Below are 23,359 nucleotides of genomic sequence, written 5' to 3' on the forward strand. Positions count from 1 at the left end.
GAACTTAGAACAGAAGTTGGACATTTTTTGAACATCACATCGGACGCAAATAGAACAATATAATCGGACTTGTACTTTGAACATAAATAAGATCACCTTACAAGTGTTCTTACAGTCGGACCACTCTTGTTAATTGTTAAATTTGGATATTTATTGTTATTGTTGAATAAATTGTTGTTTTGTAAATCAAGAAATTGATTTGCTACATAATTAACTTCCCGAACCACCTACGGAGTTAACAGGAGGAATATTACAGAAAAGATATTCGGACACTTCTTATAATAAATTAAATTAGATTATTGAAGGATTGTTCAGTCCACAAGTAATGGCGTTTAGTAATCATAGAGATCAAGCATTAGGCCTGCGTTTTTCCTTTAGTTCCCGCGACCATAATGCCCATTCGTCGCGCATCATCGTGCCGTTCATTCTGAGTATAAACATTAAAGTGTTATGTGATTGAAGAGCCATGTGATGTACCAATTTGTTATCTACATTAATTATATGTTCTGTATTAAATGTCTTTTCGACTTATTCAAGTAAACATGAGTTTTGTACTGAATAACCTCAACAATTATGCTGTTACGTCACAATGTATTCCAGCCTCAAGGCCATAGTAATTTCAACCTCAGTGCAAAGAAAAACCCTGTAGCCCTGTACCTGCCGATATAAGACAGTACAGAACAATAGCGACATTTGGCTGTCAGAAACCTTCCCACATTTAGAAAATAACAACATATTTTTGCAACCTAGGCATCGTCATCCCTTGCATCGACCCTGACTTTCTATTTTCAAGACCACCCCTTAGTTCCAATCGTCCTTTCACTTTCATTCCACTTTCTTCTTCAAAAAACCATCCACGATTTGTCCACGCACCAATTATAGAATTGTATCCTCCGATGTCATTCTACCACTTAAAATATCCTACATCAGTCAGGACTCCTCCGACATGTAATGCTAAGTAAAAATTGTCATCGCAAACAGTTCGTTACAACATCGAAACCATAAAGAACCTAGAAAAGCGCTCCTTTAGTATACCAACCAATTATATAATTCAAATAGTCCCAACGCGAGTCGGTTACGTCTTGTAATCGAACAGTGTATCCGCGATACACTGACCAAACGCTCGCCTACCACATTCAACATGAACTTAGATGTCGTTTAATAGTTTAGGTGAGTTTACATATTTACACAATTAATTGCGTATTAATTTGTTACGAATTAATTCGTTGAAGTTTATACAGATTATTAGAAGTACTTAAAAAATGGTGATGATAGGTATGTGGGAAACAGAACATCTATATTATACAGGGCAGGACAATAACTATTAGCACCTCAGATATCTCGGTAACTAAGTTTCACAGAAATATTTGCTGAAATAAAATTCCACAGTATGAAGGGGGCTATCCAGTGGCGATAATAGCTTTTTCCGGTGGAAGTATTTCGGACATTTGAAAGTCACCTCCATTTTTTTAAATAAATCGGTATGTTTTTGCTTCCGTATCATGGTAGAGGATCTTAAAACGAGTTCAACAACCTATTACATAAGGTCACTGAAGGTCATAGAAAGTAGAGAAAGGCGATAATACTTACTGACGCTTATGATCTTATTATTATAAACTTATTGACGCACAGGCTGCAATAATTCACTGTTGCATGTCGTAAGGTATACTTGGTACTTCTTTGTACACTTTCTCATTCAATGTTCCCCACAGAAAGAAATCTAGAGGTGTTAAGTCTGGCGAACAAGCTGGCCACGATATTGGACCGCTGCGTCCAATCCAACGATTTCGAAATTTTTCATCAAGTTTCCTTCGCGCAATCAATGAATAATGTGGTGGACATCCATCATGTTGATACCACATGGTTTATCGTGTAAGTGAAGGTGACTCTTCTAGCAAAACGCCCAATGTATCCTTAATAAAATTAGTTTAGATGTTGCATTCAAATTTTCATTGATAAAATAAGTTTACAATACGTATGTTTCATTTACTATCAAAACCGTAAGAATTATCGCCTTTATCTACGTTCTATGATTTTCAATGACCTTATGTAATAGATCGTTGAACTCATTTTAAGATCCTCTACCATGATACGGAAGCAGAAACATACCGATCCATTTAAAAAAATGGTGGTAATCTTCAAATATCCGAAGTACCTCCACCTGCAAAAAAACTATGATGGCCCTCTTCGTTCTGTGCAATTTTATTTCAGCAAATATTTCTGTGAAACTTATAGTTTCCGAGATATCTGAGGTGCTAATAGTTATTGCCCCACCCTGTATAACAAATTAATTTAAATATAACAATTTTGTTAAGAAAGCTATATTTTGATTAAAAATTGTACTTTTATAATGAAATCTAGTCTATTTCAAAGGCAACTATTCATACTCCCGGGTAATAAATATGTTTAAAGATTTGCATAATGCCGAGCGATTATCCTCGGCCGCGATTACCGTTAATCCTGTTAGCGTACAATAATCGGGAGATTATCTCTAAAAGAATTTGTACAGCGAGCAGTGATAGAAAAACGCGTTTATTACTAGTTTTTCTGGCATCGGTAACGGCTCATTACCTTCGATTCGAGTGTGCTAACGGTGTTGATGACGTCAGTACCGTGAGAGAGTAGTGCGCTAAGAATTAGACACAGAAAAACTGCCGAAATTTAGACAGCGCCGCGTAACGACTAATTAGAGTAACGCGGCTGCGTCTTCGACTGTCAATCCGCGCAGTCCTACATAGACTTCTCACTAGAGCGGATCGGCTCCCGATTCCACTGGAACGGAAAGATTTACGAAAGGAAAGTTCTAACTGTTTAATATTCAGAACGATTCTGCCTGTATTTGACAGGTGTAAAGAATAGATGTTCAATCTGGTGCGGGTCCACTGATTGACCTCACACAGCTGAGAATTCGTTAAACTCGAGAAAAGTGTGGAAATAATCCACCTTTTCCTTGACGAACGGATCGGTTTAGATTTGGTCAAGTACGCCCCGGAATCTTGTATGGGATTTCCCAAATCAAGATTCCACGACATCAGTCCTGCGGCAGGAGATCGAGAAAATACACCAGTAGGGTGTTCGATATCCTGTGGAGTGATCCAGAACATACACCAGTAAGGTGTTCGATCCCTCTGTGCAGAATTGAGCGGTCGTCTCGATCGTATAAACGATTGAGACATAAGAAAGTTGGCAAAATTACGCTTCAATTTTCTTGTGATTACCGCCAGGCTGAAGAGACACCTAAGGGAGGCACCTACGTGGTGAACCATCCAAGTGGGTCCATTGTAGTCGGGTCGACGTCCACAAAGGACGCCTGACTTTTCCGGTCTTCGAATCCTTACTCCTACAGATCCCGCCGGTGTAACGTTTAGAGGATCACCTGAGCGGAGGAGTAACGGAGTCGTGAGTCAGGCCCCCACGTGGTTCAAATACTGCTAAGTGCAACGAATAGATGTGCAACGTGCAGTGAACCACGTGTTGTCGGACTTCGTAGTACAACACCTAGCCAATAAGTCGTCTGTTGAAGCAGCTAAGAGCAGCCGCAAATCGACGGTTGGGCTGTTGCACTGCACTACGTTTCGACGCATAAACTCAGTGGACAGACTCACGAGAAAAGTGCATTTGGAGCCTTACAACCTCCACTTGCAATCCCGTATACAAGGTAATCGACTGCAAACGGTGTAGGTAAGGAATTAATTCTTTATCAAAGCCAAAATTAAAACTACAGTCCACTAGCGAATTCGTATATTACGAACGAGCAAAATTCTCCGCTCCTGTACGTTCGAATCACGAAGCCAGGAGCGTGAGGACACAAGCGCGGCATAGATACGTATAACGTGTTTACGTGTGTCTAATACATAGCCGTGTTTTTCTGATTATAGGAATTTTGTCCTACCTCAACCCGGCGAGTTCGGCGACCGGCAAAGACCAGGCAGGCGACGAAATTTCGTAGATTAAATTTCTGATTTTCGTTCCTTTTGTTATGTTATAATTTTCTATTGGTTTTCTTGTTGTTTTGCTCAAATTGTATAGTTTTGTAATAAAAGGTCGGCGTTGAAGGCCGACGAAAAGAAAACCAGACGCCCGTAATAATTTTCCCTGAAAACTCCTATACCTCTATCCGAACCTCATCGTTAGAAGCATCAGCTTTTTAACATACAATTTTAAAATACAACAATTATAAAAAATATTGCTTGCGGTCCATAATACTTCACATGTATTGAAAATCATTGTAATTTTACACTCATCTTTTAAAAGATGGATTTGAAAAAGTACAAAGTTAATTTATATTTTAGACTGCTTTTTGTTTCATCAACTTTGAATAAGGTTTGGCAAAGTTATACATGTATATTTAAAGATTAAGCGTGTTTTCAAATAGTTTTTTCACCATTCCGCGCCAAATACTCCACTATGTACTGACTGATGTAGCAACTCCTGTATTTGGCATACATATAACCTATATGTATATACATATAAATTTTCTTCTACAAATTTAATATATTTGAATTCTTTGAAAGTCAAGTAAGTTATATACGTATGTGGTGGTTTTTAAATTTATTTATATTTTTGTGTGTATTCTACAACGAGAAGATAGTATGCAATGCAATTTCGGTAACATTTCGGTAACAATAAAATTGAACAATAACAGTTTTCATGTTGTATACCTGTTTGAAATTCCAATCATGGTATATTGTAGGACCAAGGATGCGTCATTTATTTTCTAAGATTACTTAAATTATTTGACTGCACATAATTTGGTCATCTGGCAACTTTACATTTACTACCTAGTTTGACAATAGGAATTGTTATTACGTTATATGTCATTACGTGACAAAGCCATAGCCATAGGGATAAAGCCATTAAACCAGCGCATTTTTAATTAGTTTCAAGGGGTAATTTGGGCCCATCTAACTGCCCTTCGGGACCGCGGACGATTAACACCGTATGTACAAGTCCTCAGTGGGTAGGATTTGTAGCTTCGAGAGAACTGGCCCCCGAGGGATGGGCAAATTCTGATTTTTCGAATTGAATCACCTCCCATATTTGAACTCCGTATTTAATCAAGGAATAGAACCGAACGAACTCAGTTACGAGAGTATGCAAAAACAAACGAGTACGAGTACGAGTATACAAGAGAATAGAACAGAATACGAATAAAACAGTACACGAAAGAGTACGAAGAGAATGCAAGTTTAACGGATTAAGATTTCAAGAACTTTTACGAACCATTTATATATCATTGTTACATTTCTGTTGACACGTTATAACTTTATATATTCAAATTATTAAATAAAGTATTGTGTTTGTAAATAGGTGTTATATTATCTATTTGCTATATAAATCGGCTCCACGAACTTTGTAGGAGCCAACAATACCAATTTCTAGTCAACAATAGACTCGTGACGTTAGGTAAGATTACTAAAATAATGTGAGTGCACACTGGATACAGGACTGCAAATGTTTTATTTTGAAATGCTCACGAGATTGGTTGTTACATGAAAAAGTCTAAAATTTTCCTTAGCGACAACTGGTTGAAAACCCAGATAACGGTGCCTCGTTCACGGCCGGAGGACCTAAGACCTTACAGCTTTATGACGCATTGTTACTATTGGGGTACAAGAGGACAAAATTAAATTCCACCGATGGTTATACATATTAAAAACTCGACCGTCATTACCAAAACGAAAAATTGTTAAGTCCCCAATAATGGCAATTGATGATGTGCCATAAACCTTATTTCCATCGTTTTAACACTGGTTTTACAAAAATTGTTGGTTTTTTTGGAAACGTTTATTTGATAACAATAACAAGTGGACTGTATGTAATGTGTTACTATGAGCGTGGTGAAATATAGGATGAACTGTTTCTCCCGTTCTATGTTACAAGATGCGTTCAAAATGACGTTGACTCTTCATGACCTACAATTTGTCACGTGTCTATTTAGAGATCTTTTCACTACCAGAAGACAAGTTAAACTTCGATACTTGTCGAGTCATATTTCGAATTTTTAAATTAACATCAATGTTTAGAAAATTACATTAATCAAAGCACGTCAGATATTTCACGTGTATCCAAACATATGTGGAGGAATGCACTGTCACACGTGTACACGTATCTATTGAGCAGTATTGAAAACTGCATTTGTCAGTAGAAACGAACGTCAACGATCAGACTACGTTAAAATCACCGGTTCTCGTGAGTGTGGCCAGATTGGGCATAATTGAGTGCATCGAAATCGACAATAGTAACAACGAACTTCCTTAACATCTAACGGAGTAGGGGGGATAGCAGGCATATACTACCGCACGAGCCACCTGTACGTGAGCTCGGCACGTCGCTCAATTTCGGGAAAACGATAAAGAACGCTAGTGTGAGCCTTTCCTTCTTGCTCTTGTAAAATCGGCATACGATTCCAAGTCTCGACTGCCCCAGCAATTTTACTTTCCAACCTATGTAAGGTATAAGGAAGGTACCATAATGAAAAAAAAATTTCGAAAATTTATCCGGAAGCTGCTCGCGCTCAAAATCTAATCAGACCTTGAAACGAGACCATAAAACTTAAATGTAAAGTTTCATTGAAATTCATTCAGCCGTTTAGACGCAATCATGTTAATAGCATAGGAATAAAAAAAAGTTTCTTTTTTTTTAATAGTCACAATATGATCAGGGGATCCTAAAACGTGTATTTCCGTGTTAGAAACGTTGAAATAAATAAATGCCCGAAACGGGCCATGTGCTTCTCCTTGATGCGTTTCCCCCTTTTAAAGAAGGATTGGCCAGGTCACTTAGAAAATGGAGGACCGTACTGTCAAGGGTGCCCTCAGGACTCTGGTTCTCTGTCAGGGTACAGAATTGTATTGGCTCTTGCTGCGAGCAGATATAGAATACAGTTTTAAAAAAAATCCACCTCGTGTTGATTTCATTAAAACGCCCGACCGCTTTTCTGACCGGAATAACATCTTTTCTTACATTCGTTAAATACAATTTTCGAAATTTTTCTTTCATTATGGTATTTTCCTTATACCGTACATAGGTCGGAAAGTAAAAATACTGAGACAGTCGAGACTTGGATCGTATGCCGATTATCACATCGTATTTTAGCTGTTTCAAGAGCAAGAAGGAAAGGCTCACACTAGCGTTCTTTATCGATTTCCCGAAGTTGTACGATGTGCCGAGCTCACGTACACGTGGCTCGTGCAGTAGTATATGCCTGCTATCCTCACCACTCCATTAGACGCTAAGGAAGTTCGTCGTCACTATTGTCGATTTCGTTGCACTCAATTATACCCGATCTGGCCACACTGGCGCTACGGTTAGAAAAAGGCAATGTAGTGATTCGCAGTAGGCTATACATTATTAACAACTCCATGCAGAGGTACAAAATATTAAAGATAAGTGTGATATAAATTGTATTCGGAGGACATAAATAGAGCACAGTCCTGAATTCGCAGAATATTACATTGAGTAACCTTTACATTAAATATTACAGGTTAACTAATTTACTTAGTCTTCTTCGGAAGGAGAGTTCGGTCTTTACATGTGCCAGTTTCAATTTGTTTATGTGTGCTATTTTAAATCTATTTTTTCCTAACGTTAATTCTACCGTTAAATCGCTGAATAATCGGTTTATTTTGTAGGGACCTAGCCAATTACAATCGAATTTGGAGGTTTTGGGCTCCTTAAGTAAATATACTGTATAAATTAAATTTACATGGCCTTAAGGTTCGATCGTAATAATTCTTGCTTTTTTGGGTATATTCCTAGCAAACGGCCCGTTCAACGATCGGGATGAGTTATATACCATTAGATTCGTCTAATTCAGTACATTATTGATATGCATTTCATTATCTGCAGAAATTCGCTATTTTTACAAAGTAAGTTTATTTTAAAAAGTAAGGTTAAGTATAATTTGACAGGTTCACAGGTGGAAACAAGTGACTGTCGTTACTGTTCAAAATGCCAGGTAGTCTAGTACCAGGTAGTTTAGTACATTTACTAAATATATAATGGCTCAGGTATACAATGAAGTTACTCTTCTTGAAAATATAAAATATTGATAGTATTATATGTTACAAAAAAGATTAAAGAATATGTGGCATGACTCCAAGTGGTTTCAATTTAGTTCATGTAAGCATCAGTAATGGGATCTTCAAAATTGATACTGTGATTAATTTTCAAATGGCCTCTGTGATATTTTTTACGACAAAATGTTGATTTATCAGTTTCGACATTCTACTCTACCCTTCCTTCTAATAATACAACATTGCTCATAATTATATGTTAGCATATATGTTAATTTTAAGACATCTGTAGCTGAGTTTGTTTTTAGAAAACCACGTTCGTTGCTTTGCAAATATTTTTATATTACGTCTTTTAAAAAATAAGAGTATAAACATCTCACCGTAAACCATAGTTTTCATTTTAAAGATCCATAAGCAGGTGCTCATAAGAATACAATAGAAACTATATGGAGACATAGTAAACACTTTTTGCCTGAATATTGTCAGTTAGTATTTGCAATTTCATATGTTATTTAATATTTTTTGTAACATATAATACCATAAATATTTTCTATTTTCAACAAAAAAGATAATTTCATTGGATACTTAAGCCATTACATATTTTATAAATCTTCCAAGCAAGGAAAGGATGATTTATTTAATCAGTTATTAAAAGAAATTTCTGAAATTTGATTTGATTCTGTAAAAAATCAAAATATACCAGACTTAAATGATAATGAAATTTAACAATAAAAACAAGTTAAACCAACGTACTGCGTACAATAGTAATTTATTATATTTTTTACCAGTAAACACTGTCAGAGGGGGGTGGTATTTTTTTACTGTTGCTGCATCTACTGTCTGAGTAGGTCTAGGTTATATGGGGGGGGGGGGATAATACTGTCTACCTGACTGACTCATGCAAAGTCTTTACGTAAAAAAATAATTTTTATGCATACACGTTCTACAAATTCCCATTTGACAACGTAGCATTATCAAATTAAATCAATCATTTATAATTTGTAACATGAACATAGCAACGATGGTCACTTGGTTCTATCTGTGAACCTGTCAAAAAATGTACTTAACCTTACTTTTTTACTCTAACTTTACAAGCAGTTTATAAAAAAATAACGAATTTCTGCAGATAATGAAATGCATATTCCTAGTGAACGGGCCGTTTACTAGGAATGTTCCCTTTTCTGTTTTGCCTTTTCTAGATTTTGTGCCGCAGTCGTCTGAGTAGTGGTGATTCTTACAAAGAGTTCATCAAGATGTTGTGCGAAAGTTCTAGGTGCTAGACTAATAGAGAATTTTGAGGGAATGTTGGCTTTTTCGCCGAAAATTAGTTCATGGGGTGTAAAGCCGGTGGCCTCGTGCACAGAGGTGTTATGTGAAAAAATGCAAATTCTTATCCAACCATCCCAATCGGTTTTTGTGCAATAGTGTTTGAGGTAATTAATGAAAACGTGGTGTGCTCTTTCAAGGGAGCCCAAAGAGTATGAGTGGAAAGCGGTAGAAGTTATTCTCTGAATTTTTTAAATTTTACAGAAGTTTTTCATGACTTGACTAATAAAATTCCTGCCTTAGTCAGTGTGGATAGCTCTCGGACATCCAAATCTACTGATAAATTGTTCTGCAAGGACATGAGCTTATTGTATCTATGCTACGTAGCAGGATTGCATCTGAATATTTAGTGAGGTTATCCTGTAAGGTAAGTAGGTACTGATTACCTCTGTTGGTAGGGGGTAAGGATCCGACTATGTCCATTTGTACCTTTTCAAACGCGCCTTTAGGGGTGTCGGTAATTTGCATTGGTTGTTTAGTTTGCATGGTGTAATTCTTGTTCTTTTGACAGGTGGGGCACGAACGAACGAACTTTATGATTTCCTTTGCCATACCAAGCCAGTAGAACCGTTTTTGGATAAGTTGGCGAAGTTTAAAGGAATCTCGGTGGCCTCCAACTACCGATTCATGATGTTCTTTAATAATCTGTGACCGTTCCAACCGTGGCGGAATTATAGTCTCTCTACTGCATATGGTAATATTATATTGCGGGTCATTAAAGATTTCCCTAAGCAAGTTTAATATACTATTCTGCGCGGAGGAATCGAATTTATTTGGGTCTATTAGGATACTGAAGGTATGGGAATACAAAAAGTTTAGTAGAGTTTTAAGGGATTTTAGGGAGTTTTGGATGTGGTCAAAATTTAATTCGTCTTGGGGATCGGTTTTGAAAAACAAAAAGAATACCGAGTATTTGTCCTATGGGAACTCCGTGGCATGGCTAGCATTTAGTTTATATTGTCGTATCTGTTCTATTGATAGACCTATTCGACTTAACAGTTCCTCGGTGGTGTGGGAAGTATCGGTACTATTGATAGGGATGAAGTGAACGAGGTTATCTCGTCGTGTAAAAAGGTGGTTCTTTAGATAGAATACAGTAGGAACGGTAGGAGAGGATTGCGTCGGTTCATTTATATCGGCATTTGTGATGAAAATTCTTTTCTCGACATTGATTCTATTTTTGTCATTGATATCTTGTGCATCTAAAAGGTTTTGTATAGGGTCTACCGAATTTACTACCGAGGGCACACCACTGAATTTCCCTGTGCAGTCCTGGTCATCCCCATTCACACTTTCATCTGGCCTTAATGGCCAAAATACCGGCAACCCTCGGTCCACCTGACCGGGTTGCAAACATCCATCCGGCTCCGCTGCCCGGATGGGATAGCCATTCACACTTTCATCTGGCATCACCCACCAGGACACACGCAAACCTCGGTCCACCTGACCGAGTTGCAAACAGGTGGACCAGATAGGATATTCAGGCACACGAGGCGTCCCTCTCCCCTGAGACAACACAGGTTGCACATCGAGTACAGATTCCCTCTCACGGCCTCCAAAGCGGATTCCTGGGGTTCGGATTATACACCCGTTAGCCAACGAAAGACCGAGTTGAGGAGACTCTGAGGTACTCGATTGGAGTGTTCCTTCAGGAAGTTCTCTCGCGAAATTTATTACTGAGCATGATTTTCTCGAATCAAAATCTTTAGTACGCCGTTGGTGACCTCGCTTATTTTCTTCACTGTTTTCCTGCGCGTTAGGAACACAGAGGCAATGAATCTATCGTTTTCCGTGGATAACGTTTCATCCATCCTGTCCACTTCGGAATCTACAATTGGTGGTTTGTCTGCGCAGACTTGCACCCTTCCCAGATGCCTCGGACCAGGATTGGAATCTGCGCACGATTGTACCGTGGGATTGGGATTCACATCGGTATCGACAGGATTGCGCGAGAGTGCGTCGGCGCTCGCATAGACTCTTCCAGGTTTGTATATTATATTATAATCATACTCGTTGCGTCGTATTCGCCATCTCATTATTTTAGGAGTGAGGTCCTTAACATTGTGCAGCCACACTAGAGGACGATGGTCCGTGACCAAGGTAAATTGTCGGCCGTACAAATAAGGTCTGAAATACTCTACTCCGAATAGAACTGCCAGAAGCTCCTTTTCTATCGTGGAATAATTAATTTCGGCCTTGTTTAAGGTTCTAGATGCGTAGGCTACAGGGAGATCCTTACCTACTGCTCCTTGGCTTAGAATGGCGCCCACCGCAAAGTCGGAAGCGTCTGTGGTGACGAGAAATGGTTGCGCAAAATTGGGGAATTGAAGCAAGGGTTTCGCACAAATGGCATTCCTTAGAATTTCGAGAGAGGTTTGAACATTCGGAGTCCAGTGGAAAGGTACGTCCTTCTTTAAAAGTTTCGTTAATGGTTTTGCGGTTTTAGCCATACCGGGGATAAATCGTCTGTAGTAACCTACCAGACCTAGAAATTGTTTAATATTTTTCCGCGTTTAGGGTACTGGGAAATTCTTTCCAGCTCGAATTTTATCTGGGTCAAGCTTCACTCCTTCACTAGTAATTTTATGTCCTAAGTATACAATTTCTTTTTGCAGGAAACGACATTTCGTCGGTTGAAGAGTTAGTCCAGCATTTTGCAAACGAGCCAGAAGGGCCCTTAGTTTACGTGCGTGTTCCGAAAGGGAAGCTGCGTGCGTAGATAACAATGTCGTCCATGTAGACGAAGAGTTCAATTCCGTGCAACCCGGATAGCGCGAGGTCCATAACTCGTTGAAAGGTAGCTGGCGCGTTTTTCAGGCCAAAAGGCATCCAGTTGAATTCAAAGTGACCGTGAGAGGTAGAGAAAGCTGTTTTGGGCTTGGACGCGGGACCTATGGGGATTTGATAAAAACCAGAGACTAAATCTAACGTGCTAAAATATTTAGCTCCTCCTAGCTGATCTAATATCTCAGTAATGTTAGGGAGAGGATAGGCATCCGCTACGGGTTTCTCATTCAGTTTACGGTAGTCGATGACCATTCGCCATCGGGGCTTCCCGGAAGAGTCGGGTTTTTTGAGAACGATCCATAGGAGCGAATTATAGGGGGACATTGAGGGCTGGATTATTTCATTGTCGAGTAAGGAACTTATCTGGTTTTCTATTTCGCTTTTGCGAACCGGTGGAAATCTGTACTGTTTTGTATTTATCGGTAATTTGTCTGTTGTATTGATAGAATGATGGGGAACGTTAGCGGGCATTAGTTTATCGCCGAATAAATGGAATTGGTACGGAAATTTACTGATGACTTCTAGTATACTGGTCCTTTCGGATTCGTGAAGGTGATTCAAGTCGAGAGCCTTAATGAGCTCGCTAAGCCTTTGAGCGTGGCCCTCGGATTTACCTACGACCGAGTTTTCTGTACGGGAGGAACGAGGTGCCAAGGGTTTCGAATCGAATTCTTCTAAGTTTACAGGAGGATCGTAACGGTAACGTGGTCACACATGGTATTGATCGCGTATAGCTTGACGAAGCCGTTTCGCTGGCTGGCTAGAACCTCGCCTATGAAATACCAGATCCGGCATCAATCCGTTTAACATAACCCGACGCGTTGTTATTCCTCGTAGGGGCCGAGATTAGGACCTTGGTTCACGGGGGAAGATAATGCGACGAAAAACCAGACGCGAACGAATCTTGCTCGAGCTGTACAATGCATGGAAAATTTTCTTTAAATCTAAGAATTGCCTGTTGTTTTTACAGAAACGGTACTCCTAAAATGCCGGCCTCTGAAATAGGGAAATCTACGTCCACTAATTGGAATTGTATGAGGATATCGCAGATGAATATGATGACCTCGCCTCGTGTTTGAACCGTCCCTGAGCTTATGCCGATGAGATGATAAATTATCTTGGTGTTAACCATTAGGTCCGAATTTAATTCTTCCTGTTTAATTAGGTTAAGTTGGGAGCCGGTGGCGATCAGAAATTTGGCGGAGCCGCGGTGGAAATAATTGTCGATCAAGGAGATAGTCGGTAATTGCGCGACACGATTCATATCCGTTTCATAACAGATGTAGTGGGCTCGGCGCGGGAAATCAAGGAGCCCCTCCGTATCGCGCCCGTTGCCGGAGACCCCTTGGAATTTAAAGGGTTGGTCTGGGAGGTTCGCTGTAGGTTTCGCCCTAGGTTCGCGGAGAGTAAGGGGAGTGGGGAACGCGTATATCCTTGGGAACATGATTGGAGCTATTTCGACGGCACTGTCTTTCCGTGTGTCCCGTTCTCTCACATTGTCGGCATCTCGGTGTGTAAGGTCGGGGCTCTTGAAATCGATTATTAGCCTCGTGCCGACAATCTGCGATCAAATGCCCGGTTTTCCCGCAACGGAAACAAGCTCATTCGTTTGCTTCTGTCTTAAGTATTCTGGGCCGATCCCGGGGGGTGTTCGCGGTTTTCGAGATTCGCGTAAAACCGGCTAGGCTTTCTATTCTGGAGGCTGACCTGATGACCGTTTTTAAATCCTGCAAATCATCCTTGGATATTATCCCCGCGATAATATTGTTTTGCTGGCCCTTCAGGAAATTACGAACCGCGCTTTCCGTGAGCAACGCCTTGATCCCGACGAATTGCTCGGAATCGAAACTTTCGCACGCCGCTTGGATCCCACGATCTAAAATACCATGTACCCGGTAGCCGAATTCTTCGATCATTTCGTGATCGCGACGCTGTACGTCCCGCAATTCATTTCGCATGTCATTAAGATTAAATCTCCGGGGATACGCGGATTTTATTAAATTAACTAATGGCTCTACAGTCGGTGGGAGGGGGGGATCGTCGCCTACGATGCCGCGGTAAATCAGGTATTGCATTCGGCTCTGAATCAACGCGAGTAGATACATCTTATCCTCGGCCCTAACCAACGAGTCTGCAAGCCTACACTGGGCGATGAATTGATCGACTTGGGATGTGTTCCCATCAAAATGGGGTATGAAGCTCACAACCAAATCGCACGGCATGCGTGACGGGGTTTTCGGAGTTTCGAGCGACGGGATCGATACGGAAGATCGAGCCGGGGTTACGATCAGGTCAATGGAAAGGATTTGGGAGGAGCAGGATATAGGAGGTGACGCGAATGTGTTATTAATTATATTTCAGGGACCGTGTTGTACCCGTGAATTATGGACTGTACGGGAACTAAGTAAGGCGGAAGTTCAACCGCGATGTGAACAGGGTGCATGTGATAACGGTGGTGACTTGCACGGCCGCCGAAATCACCCGTCTCCGGTATTTACCCGTGCCCTTAGGGAAACCGTGCGAAAACGTAAGGGAGAGCGGATGCACTGATTCTAATGTCCACTTTATATTGTACAAGTTCAATAAAAATAATTCGTCAAAATTCAGTCTATTGAAGCGTATACTCGCGAGCCGGCAAAGTTCGTCTTAAATCCGTTTACCGACGGCAAAAGTTCTTTATCCACGATTGTGATTTTAATTTATTTTAAACTATCCCACCGCTGTCACCAAAATATGTTGCGTCCCGAGTTCGCGGTTTAGGAAAAAAGAAGGTGGGGTGGTGCCCGTGGAGCGCTGAACCGCTCTGCTCGGCGAGGCGCGCAAAAATCAAAACTACTCAATACGTTTCAAAGTACTTTAGCAAAATTTATTCGTTTCTATTGGTTCAGTGTATAACTTTTAGATACAACTCCCTTAAGATTGAAAATCGATCTGTCCTCCGCGAAAATCCTTCTGTCATCCTAGGCATTCGTCCCTTCTTCGGAAAATTCTCGATCCTCCCTCTGGGTTGTCCTGGTCCAATCAAGGTTTGTGCCCTGCCCCATCCGTCCGGATCGTCTTCGATCGGTGATCCACCCCCGAGCCGAGTGGAGGTGGAGGCCGCGCGGCCGCGCGGCCGCGAGGAAGAAAAAGCGTGGGAATCGAGCGAAAAAGCGAAGCTGGCGGCCTGAAGCAACCCTTAAGAAAATTTATGACCCTCGTGAAAAGAACTGAACGGAATGCGAAGTGAAGTGTCGCGAGGGCCATGCTGTGTTTCAAGACCATCGCAACTAATTCGACACGGTCCGTAATAAATTAAAAGGAGGAACGACGGAAACTCCAATTTGACACAGCCTTTAGAAAATAAACTAAGTGTCTCTAAGAAATGCCTTCCTTTCTCTCTACCTTCCATAGCTTGATCGCTCACGTTGAAAAACATACAATTGCATTGTTCATTATAATACGCTAGTCCGTTTGAATTTCGCTCTACGGTGAGTAATCGGGTTTTAATTAATTTCCGTTGTGGCGCTATGTGCATTCAACCTACGTTCACGCGATAGCGTAACAAAATAATCAAATCTGATTATTTTTGCTTGGTCATGAAGATTTACATGTTAGAAGTTTTACCTTCGATGGTTCTGGGGTAAGTGCCGTGGGGTTCATCACAGTCCTCTTACCAAAAGGCAAAGCCTTCCCCACTACGTGGCCAAATCCTTCTAGAAAACCCTTATCACTTTCCACGTGCCGTGTAACGCCATGACTTCGGTTCATTGGCCACGCACACGGTACCTTTGATGATCGGCGATCGAGCTCTCTCTATCGCCGACCCATAAACAAAACATCCGCGACTCCTAGAATTCGTCGCGCCTCGAGTATCAACTGTCGTCGAGGTAACTCCGAATTACATTTATTGGATCGTTTATTAGAATTTTCGTATAAACTGGTATAGGTTTACCATGTATGTCCGGGATGACAATGTGACCCTGTGGTCTGGTGTACAAGACTGCCCGTCTCCCTGTTTGGGTCCGGTATTTAACTTAGGCCTCCTGAAGGGGTGGGAGATAGAGTAGGAGAGCAGCCAAGGAATTCTGAGAAAGGGGGTGTTTGGGAAATCTGTTATCAGAAGGAGCCATCTTGGCGACACTAGGAATTTTGGAAAAAGGGGACGCTCGGAAAATCGGCGTATTGTTTAGAGGGTCTATCGCCAAGGTGGATAACCATCTTGGCGACACTTGGAATGCACTGTTGCGACCCCGTGAACGGTGGGTTAGGGAAATAAGGTCGTGAGACGGTGCCCGTGGAGCGCTGAACCGCTCTGCTCGGCGAGACGCGCGGAAATCAAACTACTCGATACGGTAAAAATACTTCAACAACTTTATTCAGTACTGTTTCTTAGATATTTCTAAATAGCGATTGGGAAACGTTCTCTAGTGCAGGACGATAGCTCGTATAGACTGAGAGAGAGCCCGGCCAAGCGGGGCTCGGTCTTATATATCCAGCGTCCCGATCGGCGTTTGTTCCTTCCTTTTGCCGGTTGCCAAGTTCTCGGCGCGTGCCATGGAATATTCCCGATCCTTCGAGCGAGAACCGGCGACATGGCCAACCGATCGATTCTTACACACACACATATGCGCGCTACAAGCATACAGCCTACCTCTAACGGTCAAAACTACATTGTATACACAAACTATCGGTAACGGTCTACAAATGCTCGGTTTTCGCCTAGATTTCCTCGCGTTGAATTTCCTACAATAATAATACGCATTACAATACGCGAGTTCGTTTGAATCTCGCTCGCTCAAATCGCAACCTCGATGGTAATAAAACCAGTTCCAGCAATTTCCCGTCGCGCCGCTGTATGTACATCGACCCTACGTCACGCAAATGCGTAACAGCACATTCCCTTATTGAATGGTCGGATACCCAACTGGACCCATCTCGTTGGGTCCGGACAAGGGAAACCCATTCGTCTAGTGGGAGGTCGATTGGCGGTTATCGCGATACAACTACGTCGGGCCCAAGTCTGATGACAGACTTATGGTTCCGGTATTGATACCTACGATACTCTTGAGAGTCAGGCCAAAGCCCCAAATGCATTGACCCTAACACTGTCTTAGCTTCAAAAGCATTTTGACGCTAACATACATTGTGAATCAGTGGATGCATTATACAGGGTGTTCGGCCACCTCTGGGAAAAATTTCAATGGGGGATTCTAGAGGCCAAAATAAGACGAAAATCAAGAATGACAATTTGTTGATGGTGGCTTCGTTAAAAAGTTATTAACAATTAAATTCAAAAATTTCAAATCGTTCTGGAAAAATTATTTTCGGTTGTGGGGGTCAATTACAATAATATTTGGTCAATACACATACCTCCGAAATCCTATGCATTTTCGAGAAAAAAATCGAGTAAGTGTTGAAATTTTTTGGCGAAAAAAAAATTTTTCAAATTGTTCTAAAAAAATTATTTTTGGTTGCGAGGGTCAATTACAATCATTTTTGGTCATTACGCATACCCTCGAAATCCTACGTACATTCGAGAAAATCTAATTAGGTGCCTAAATTCGACGAAAAAAAAAATTTCAAATCGTTCTGAAAAAAATATTGTTAGCTGTAGGGGTCAATTACAATCATTTTTGGTGAATAGACATACTCCCGAAATCCTACCCACTTTCTAAAAAAAAATTCGAGAATGTGTAAAATTTTTTAAGATTTATATAAAACGTTTTAAAACATTTTATTTTATTGTATTGAAATAATTATAAAACTACAAGACGTATAATCATTATTATCCGTAAGTTGATTACGCCCAAAATCTAATCAGACCTTGAAACGTGAACATAAAATTTAAATGTAAAGTTTCATTGAAATTCATTCAACCATTTAGACGCAATCATGTTAATAGCATAGGAACAAGAAAGAATTTCTTTTTTTTTAATAGTCACAATATGATCAGGGAGTCTTAAAACGTGTATTTACGCTAAAAAAAATTTTCGAAATGTTCGAAATTTTTTTTTCATTATGGTACTGTCCTTATACCTTACATAGGTTGGAAAGTAAAAATACTGGGGCAGTCGAGACTTGGAATCGTATGCCGATTTTACAAGAGCAAGAAGGAAAGGCTCACACTAGCGTTCTTTATCGTTTTCCCGAAATTGAGCGACGTGCCGAGCTCACGTACAGGTGGCTCGTGCGGTAGTATATGCCTGCTATCCCCACCACTCCGTTAGACGCTAAGGAAGTCGTCGCTATTATCGAATGTCGATTTCGATGCACTCAGTTATGCCCGATCTGGCCACACTGACTGTAATGCAGTTCCTTTCAAATTTTCGATATGCTTCCGTAGCAGACGTTCCATCATTCTACCAAATGAGAGCAGCATAAGCAAGGGTGGGCCTAATTAAAAGAAGATATAGGATGGTTTTGGCTCTTCTGGCTAGATAATTATTATGGAAAATTTTACAATTTGCCCTATATGCTTTGACCGTTTTATCAATTTGGGTATATTCCTAGCAAATGGACCGTTCATCGAACGGGGTGAGTTATAAATCATTCGATTCATCTAATTCAGTACATTATTAATATGTATTTCATTATTTGCGGAAATTTGTTATTTTTGTTTAAACTTACCGGAAAGTTGCAATAAAAAAGTAAGGTTGAGTATATTTTAACAGTTTCACCGGTAGAAACAAGTGACTGTCGTTACTGTGTTCATGTTGTAGATTATAAATGCCAAAAAGTCAAATGTTAATTTGTTAAACATGTATTGAATTAAATTTCTGCTAATATTTCATTGAATAAATCCCCATTTTTCTATTACGTACACTTATTAAATACGTAATGGCTCAGGTATCCAATGAAGTTACCCTTGAAAGTATAAAATATTGATAGTTATAAAAAAGATATGTTATAAAAAAGATTAAAGAATATGTGGCATGCCTACAAGTGGTCTCAGTTTAATTTGTGTAAGCATTAGTAATGGGATCTTCAAAATTGATGCTGTGGTTAATTTTCAAATGGGCTCTGTGATATTTTCTATAACAAAATGTTGATTCATCAATCTTGACAATCTTCTCTAACCTTCCAATTGCTATGCAGAAATTATACAGTCAATCGATCATTATTTGTTCTACAAAATAAGACCATTGTGAAACAATATTTTTATTTAATTTTAGTTATATAATAATATGACATTGCTCATAATTGTATGTTAGCATATATGTTAATTTTAAGACATCTGTAGCTGAGTTTGTTTTTAAAAAACCATGTTCCTTACTTTGCAAATACCTTTATGTTACAACGTCTTTTACGTTTAGTTGGATTGACAGATCCTGGAATAATTACCCTGCATTGCCAATTTTCATATACCATTTTCATGACATTTCCACATTGCAGGCGGTATAAGAAACAGAAGAAAAGCAGAAATTGTTTCAATTGTCATTTCTGATTATCTTTTATTTCTTATCCCATGAAACTGGTAGATGAAAATTGGTGATGTAGGAGAACTATTCCAGCATCTGCCAATGCTTCCAAAAGGAAAAGAACTTATAATATAAAAATATCAATAAAACATGAAACACGGTTTTCAAAAACAAATCTCAATTATGAAAAAGTACTAAAATTAACTTACATATTAGTATTTAATTTTGAACAATACCATATTATAAGAGAATTGGAATTAAATAAAAATACAGTTTCCCAATGGAGTTATTTTGTAAAACAAGTAATGGTTGATTGGTTAGAAACTTCTTGTGAAGTAATTGGTGGACTAGAAAAAACTGTCGAAATTGATGAATCAATGTTTGGTCGCAGAAAGTACCACAGAATCCACGGTGTGAAAGGGCAATGGGTGTTTGGAGGTATCAAAAGGAAAAGCGGAAAAATATTCCTAGTCCCTGTTGAAAGTAGGGATACAGAGTCCCTTCTTTTTATAATTAAACAATGGGTTTTGCCAGGAACCATAACTGTATCTGACAATTGGAAGGCATACAATATATTAGAAAATGAAGGGTACAAACTCCTTAAAGTCAATCACAGTTTACATTTCAAAGATCCTGATACAGGCACCCATACAAATGCCATTGAGAGCACCTGGAGACATGCAAAGCACTTTCTGCCCGAATATTGTGGGTTAGTATTTGTAATTTTACATATTCTTTAATATTTTTTTGTAACATATAATACTATAAGTATTTTCTATTTTTAGCAAAAAAGATAACTTTATTGGCTATTTGAGCCATTATGTATTTTATAAACATTTCAAAGAAGGAAATGGTGACTTGTTCAATCAATTATTGACAGAAATAGCACAAATTTCATTTGACCATTGTACCATATTTAGATGACGTTAATTAAATTTAATAATAAAAAAAGTTAAACCGAGGCATAGACTGAATGCATATTAATAATGTACTGAATTAGACGAATCGAATGACATATAACTCAACCCGATTAGTGAACGGTCTGTTTGCTAGGAATGTTCCAAACAATTGCATCATCAGCAAAAGTAATAGTTAGTGTTGCTTCCAAAGTTTAGGTTGAAAAAATTGATGACCCCACAAGTGAATAAGTTCGAGAGTATCGAAGAATTGACTGTGCCTTGCTACAGCCCCTCTTGTATAATAAATGCTATATTTGAAGTATGGTTCCCATTCCAGGTCTGAAAATATTTGTTAGAAATCATACTTATTGTGACATACATTAGCTAGTACGGGAATTATTTTCTGTGTAATTTATAGATTAGGCCATCAATCTAAACGGAATCAAAGGCTTTTTCAAAGTCCAGAAGAACTGCTTCAACCGACATTCCTTTCTGGATGTAGATAATAACGTCAGATAATAATTTGTGTATGGCATGAGTTGTTGAGTGACAGAATTTAAAACCAAATTGATTTTCAGGTATGATATTGTTATTTGTACAAAATGTGTGCAATTGTATTATGCTATTGTTTATTATTGATTCATAAACTTTGCTAATATTAGAGGTAAGGCTAATGAAACGATAGCTAGCTGGGTCATTTGGATTTTTCCTCTTTTTTAAGGTGGGCAGTATCTTTCGCCATTTTTTATTTTGTTGGGAAATAAATATTGTTAATACAATTATTAAAAATGATTGTGTATGTTCTAATGATACTGTGGGGAAGGTGTTTGAGAACAACATTTGGTATATTATCCAGTCCAGGAGAGGTTTTGTTTGGTAGCCACTTGAGAATTTTCTCCACCATTGTTATATTACAAAAAGCATTAATTTCATCCGGATTTAGTTTTCAATTTGAAGCTGAATTTTCCGGTGAGAAAATGGTGTGGGTTGTATTATTTTCCCTAATGATATTAAGATCAGATTTCAGAGTGTTTGCTTGTGAATCTACTATTTCTTTTAAACATGTACTAGTGTGTAGATACTTGGTGGAGTTAATGGTCTCGTAATGTGCACCAATGATGTTGAATTTCTCATCGGGGATGAAAAAATATAATTATTGTTTATCATGGGTATTGAGTTAAGTGCATATGCACTGCATTGAAGCAATGCAAGGTTGTTTTTGTTGATATGGAAGTCATCTATTTTTAAATTCTGTTTTGGCCTTAATAATCCATTAACTTTTGGAAAAAAGACATCTGGATTTTTGTGATCTATTTGCTTGAATTGTTGAGTCTAGAATTTTTTCGAGGCTTTGTAGAATTCGCTTCTTAATGCACCAACTTGTTTCAGAATTTCTATAGCAGTTTTGGTGGTTTGATGTGCATCAAACGGATCTGTTTTCCTAATTTTGTATCGTAAGGTGATCAGGCGGGATTTGAATGTATGTAACTTTTTGATAGAATTATTTTTAAATTTTTTAATGGAGTCGAATGATTTAGAGATGGAAACTTAATTCTTCTAAATGTAAATTTATTTCAAGAATGGCCAAATTCCTATCAGTAGGTATATTGGAACGTAAAGTTCATCCAAGATACTGATAAAATATTACTGATAAAAATTTGGGAAATTTTCCAAGGTGATTAGGATAGCGTCGTGATCACTATCATAAGGTACTATTGGTATGTTTAAGTTAATCTTAAGACTTGGTGATTGCAAGTCTAGCATCTACCACGCAAATGTCTAAAAATGTGTTTGCCAGTATAAAAGTTGCATCTATTGATGTATAAATTTTCATTTTGAAACGGAACAGTTTTCTATTTAACAAGATATTTTTCCCTGCTATCGTGCCGGTCACCCCAAACTCTCCTTCTTGCATTCAAGTTCCCCGCTAATATGTAATAATTATTATTTTTATCAAGATTTAATGTGATGAAAAGAATTTTTAGCTCTTTAATAAAAACTTTTTTATTGTCATTTGTTGCGTAAACACTTATAATAAATAGATTTTTGGCGTTAGTGAGTTTAAGTTTAATTATTGTAAATTCTAATATACTATTATTTCTTGAAGATGGATGACTGACGATATCATATTGCGTGTTGGTTTGGATAAGGAAAGCTGTACCACCTCCTTGCACAGAATTAGGACGGTCTGTTCGTATTAAACAAAAATTCTTAAATTAAAATTTATATATATCACTTAATTTAGTTTTTGATAATAATACTATATCAAAGTTATTTTTTAGTGTAAAATTTATAAAATCGTAACGTTTTTGGTTTGTAATTATTGAATTGACATTTCTTACATATGCCAAACGTTTCGTTCCTCAATTTTTCGTTACCACTTGAGTGCATTAGGAAAAACGCCCTGCTACTTATCTACCTTTTGGAATGTAGAGTTAGTTCCCACGAGATGTAGCTGCTCGAAGATTACCAAATATGGTAATTTCTAACGTACATTTGAATCCGCCCCCACAGATTTTTGGGTATATAAGCCCCTTAATTTTCTTACTCTGGGGATCATAATCGTACCGTCACGTTTAGAGTCAACGTCACGTTTCTCGTTACACGTATACGGTTTTGATAGTCAATTGCATCTAGTGAGATCGGGCTACAGTACCCTTTCGTATCAGATTTAACCATATAGAATCCGTAAACCGGTATAAATTCTATTACAGCAACTATTTTCAACCGTCTGCACCCCCGCATCGCCAGTGCGTCAACACCGTCCACAATCTTTTAGGAAATTATACAATTCTTTAACGCGATGTAACTAATACTGAACACTTGTAAATTACTTGTTGCTTTAAGAATATATTTAATTTCATTATTAAATCAGAGTTACTCAACTTCTTTAACCCATCATTATATAAAACGATTATTAGTTAAACGT

At 38.7% G+C, this 23,359-nt stretch overlaps 1 long non-coding RNA gene across 2 annotated transcripts; it reads left to right on the top strand.

The window, feature by feature from the left end:
* Positions 1 to 18,431: 18,431 nt before the first annotated feature.
* On the top strand, positions 18,432 to 22,102 carry LOC143342522 (uncharacterized). Of its 2 annotated transcripts, XR_013079817.1 has the most exons (4): positions 18,432 to 18,647; positions 20,642 to 20,767; positions 20,849 to 21,008; positions 21,152 to 22,102. It is a non-coding gene; the product is annotated as an uncharacterized LOC143342522 (long non-coding RNA). The 2 variants fall into 2 exon arrangements; XR_013079816.1 differs by lacking the exon at positions 18,432 to 18,647 and having other exon boundaries at positions 19,746 to 20,767.
* The last annotated feature ends 1,257 nt before the right edge of the window (positions 22,103 to 23,359 follow it).

This window comes from Colletes latitarsis, chromosome 6 (genome assembly GCF_051014445.1).
Source record: "Colletes latitarsis isolate SP2378_abdomen chromosome 6, iyColLati1, whole genome shotgun sequence".
Classification (NCBI taxonomy): domain Eukaryota; kingdom Metazoa; phylum Arthropoda; class Insecta; order Hymenoptera; family Colletidae; genus Colletes; species Colletes latitarsis.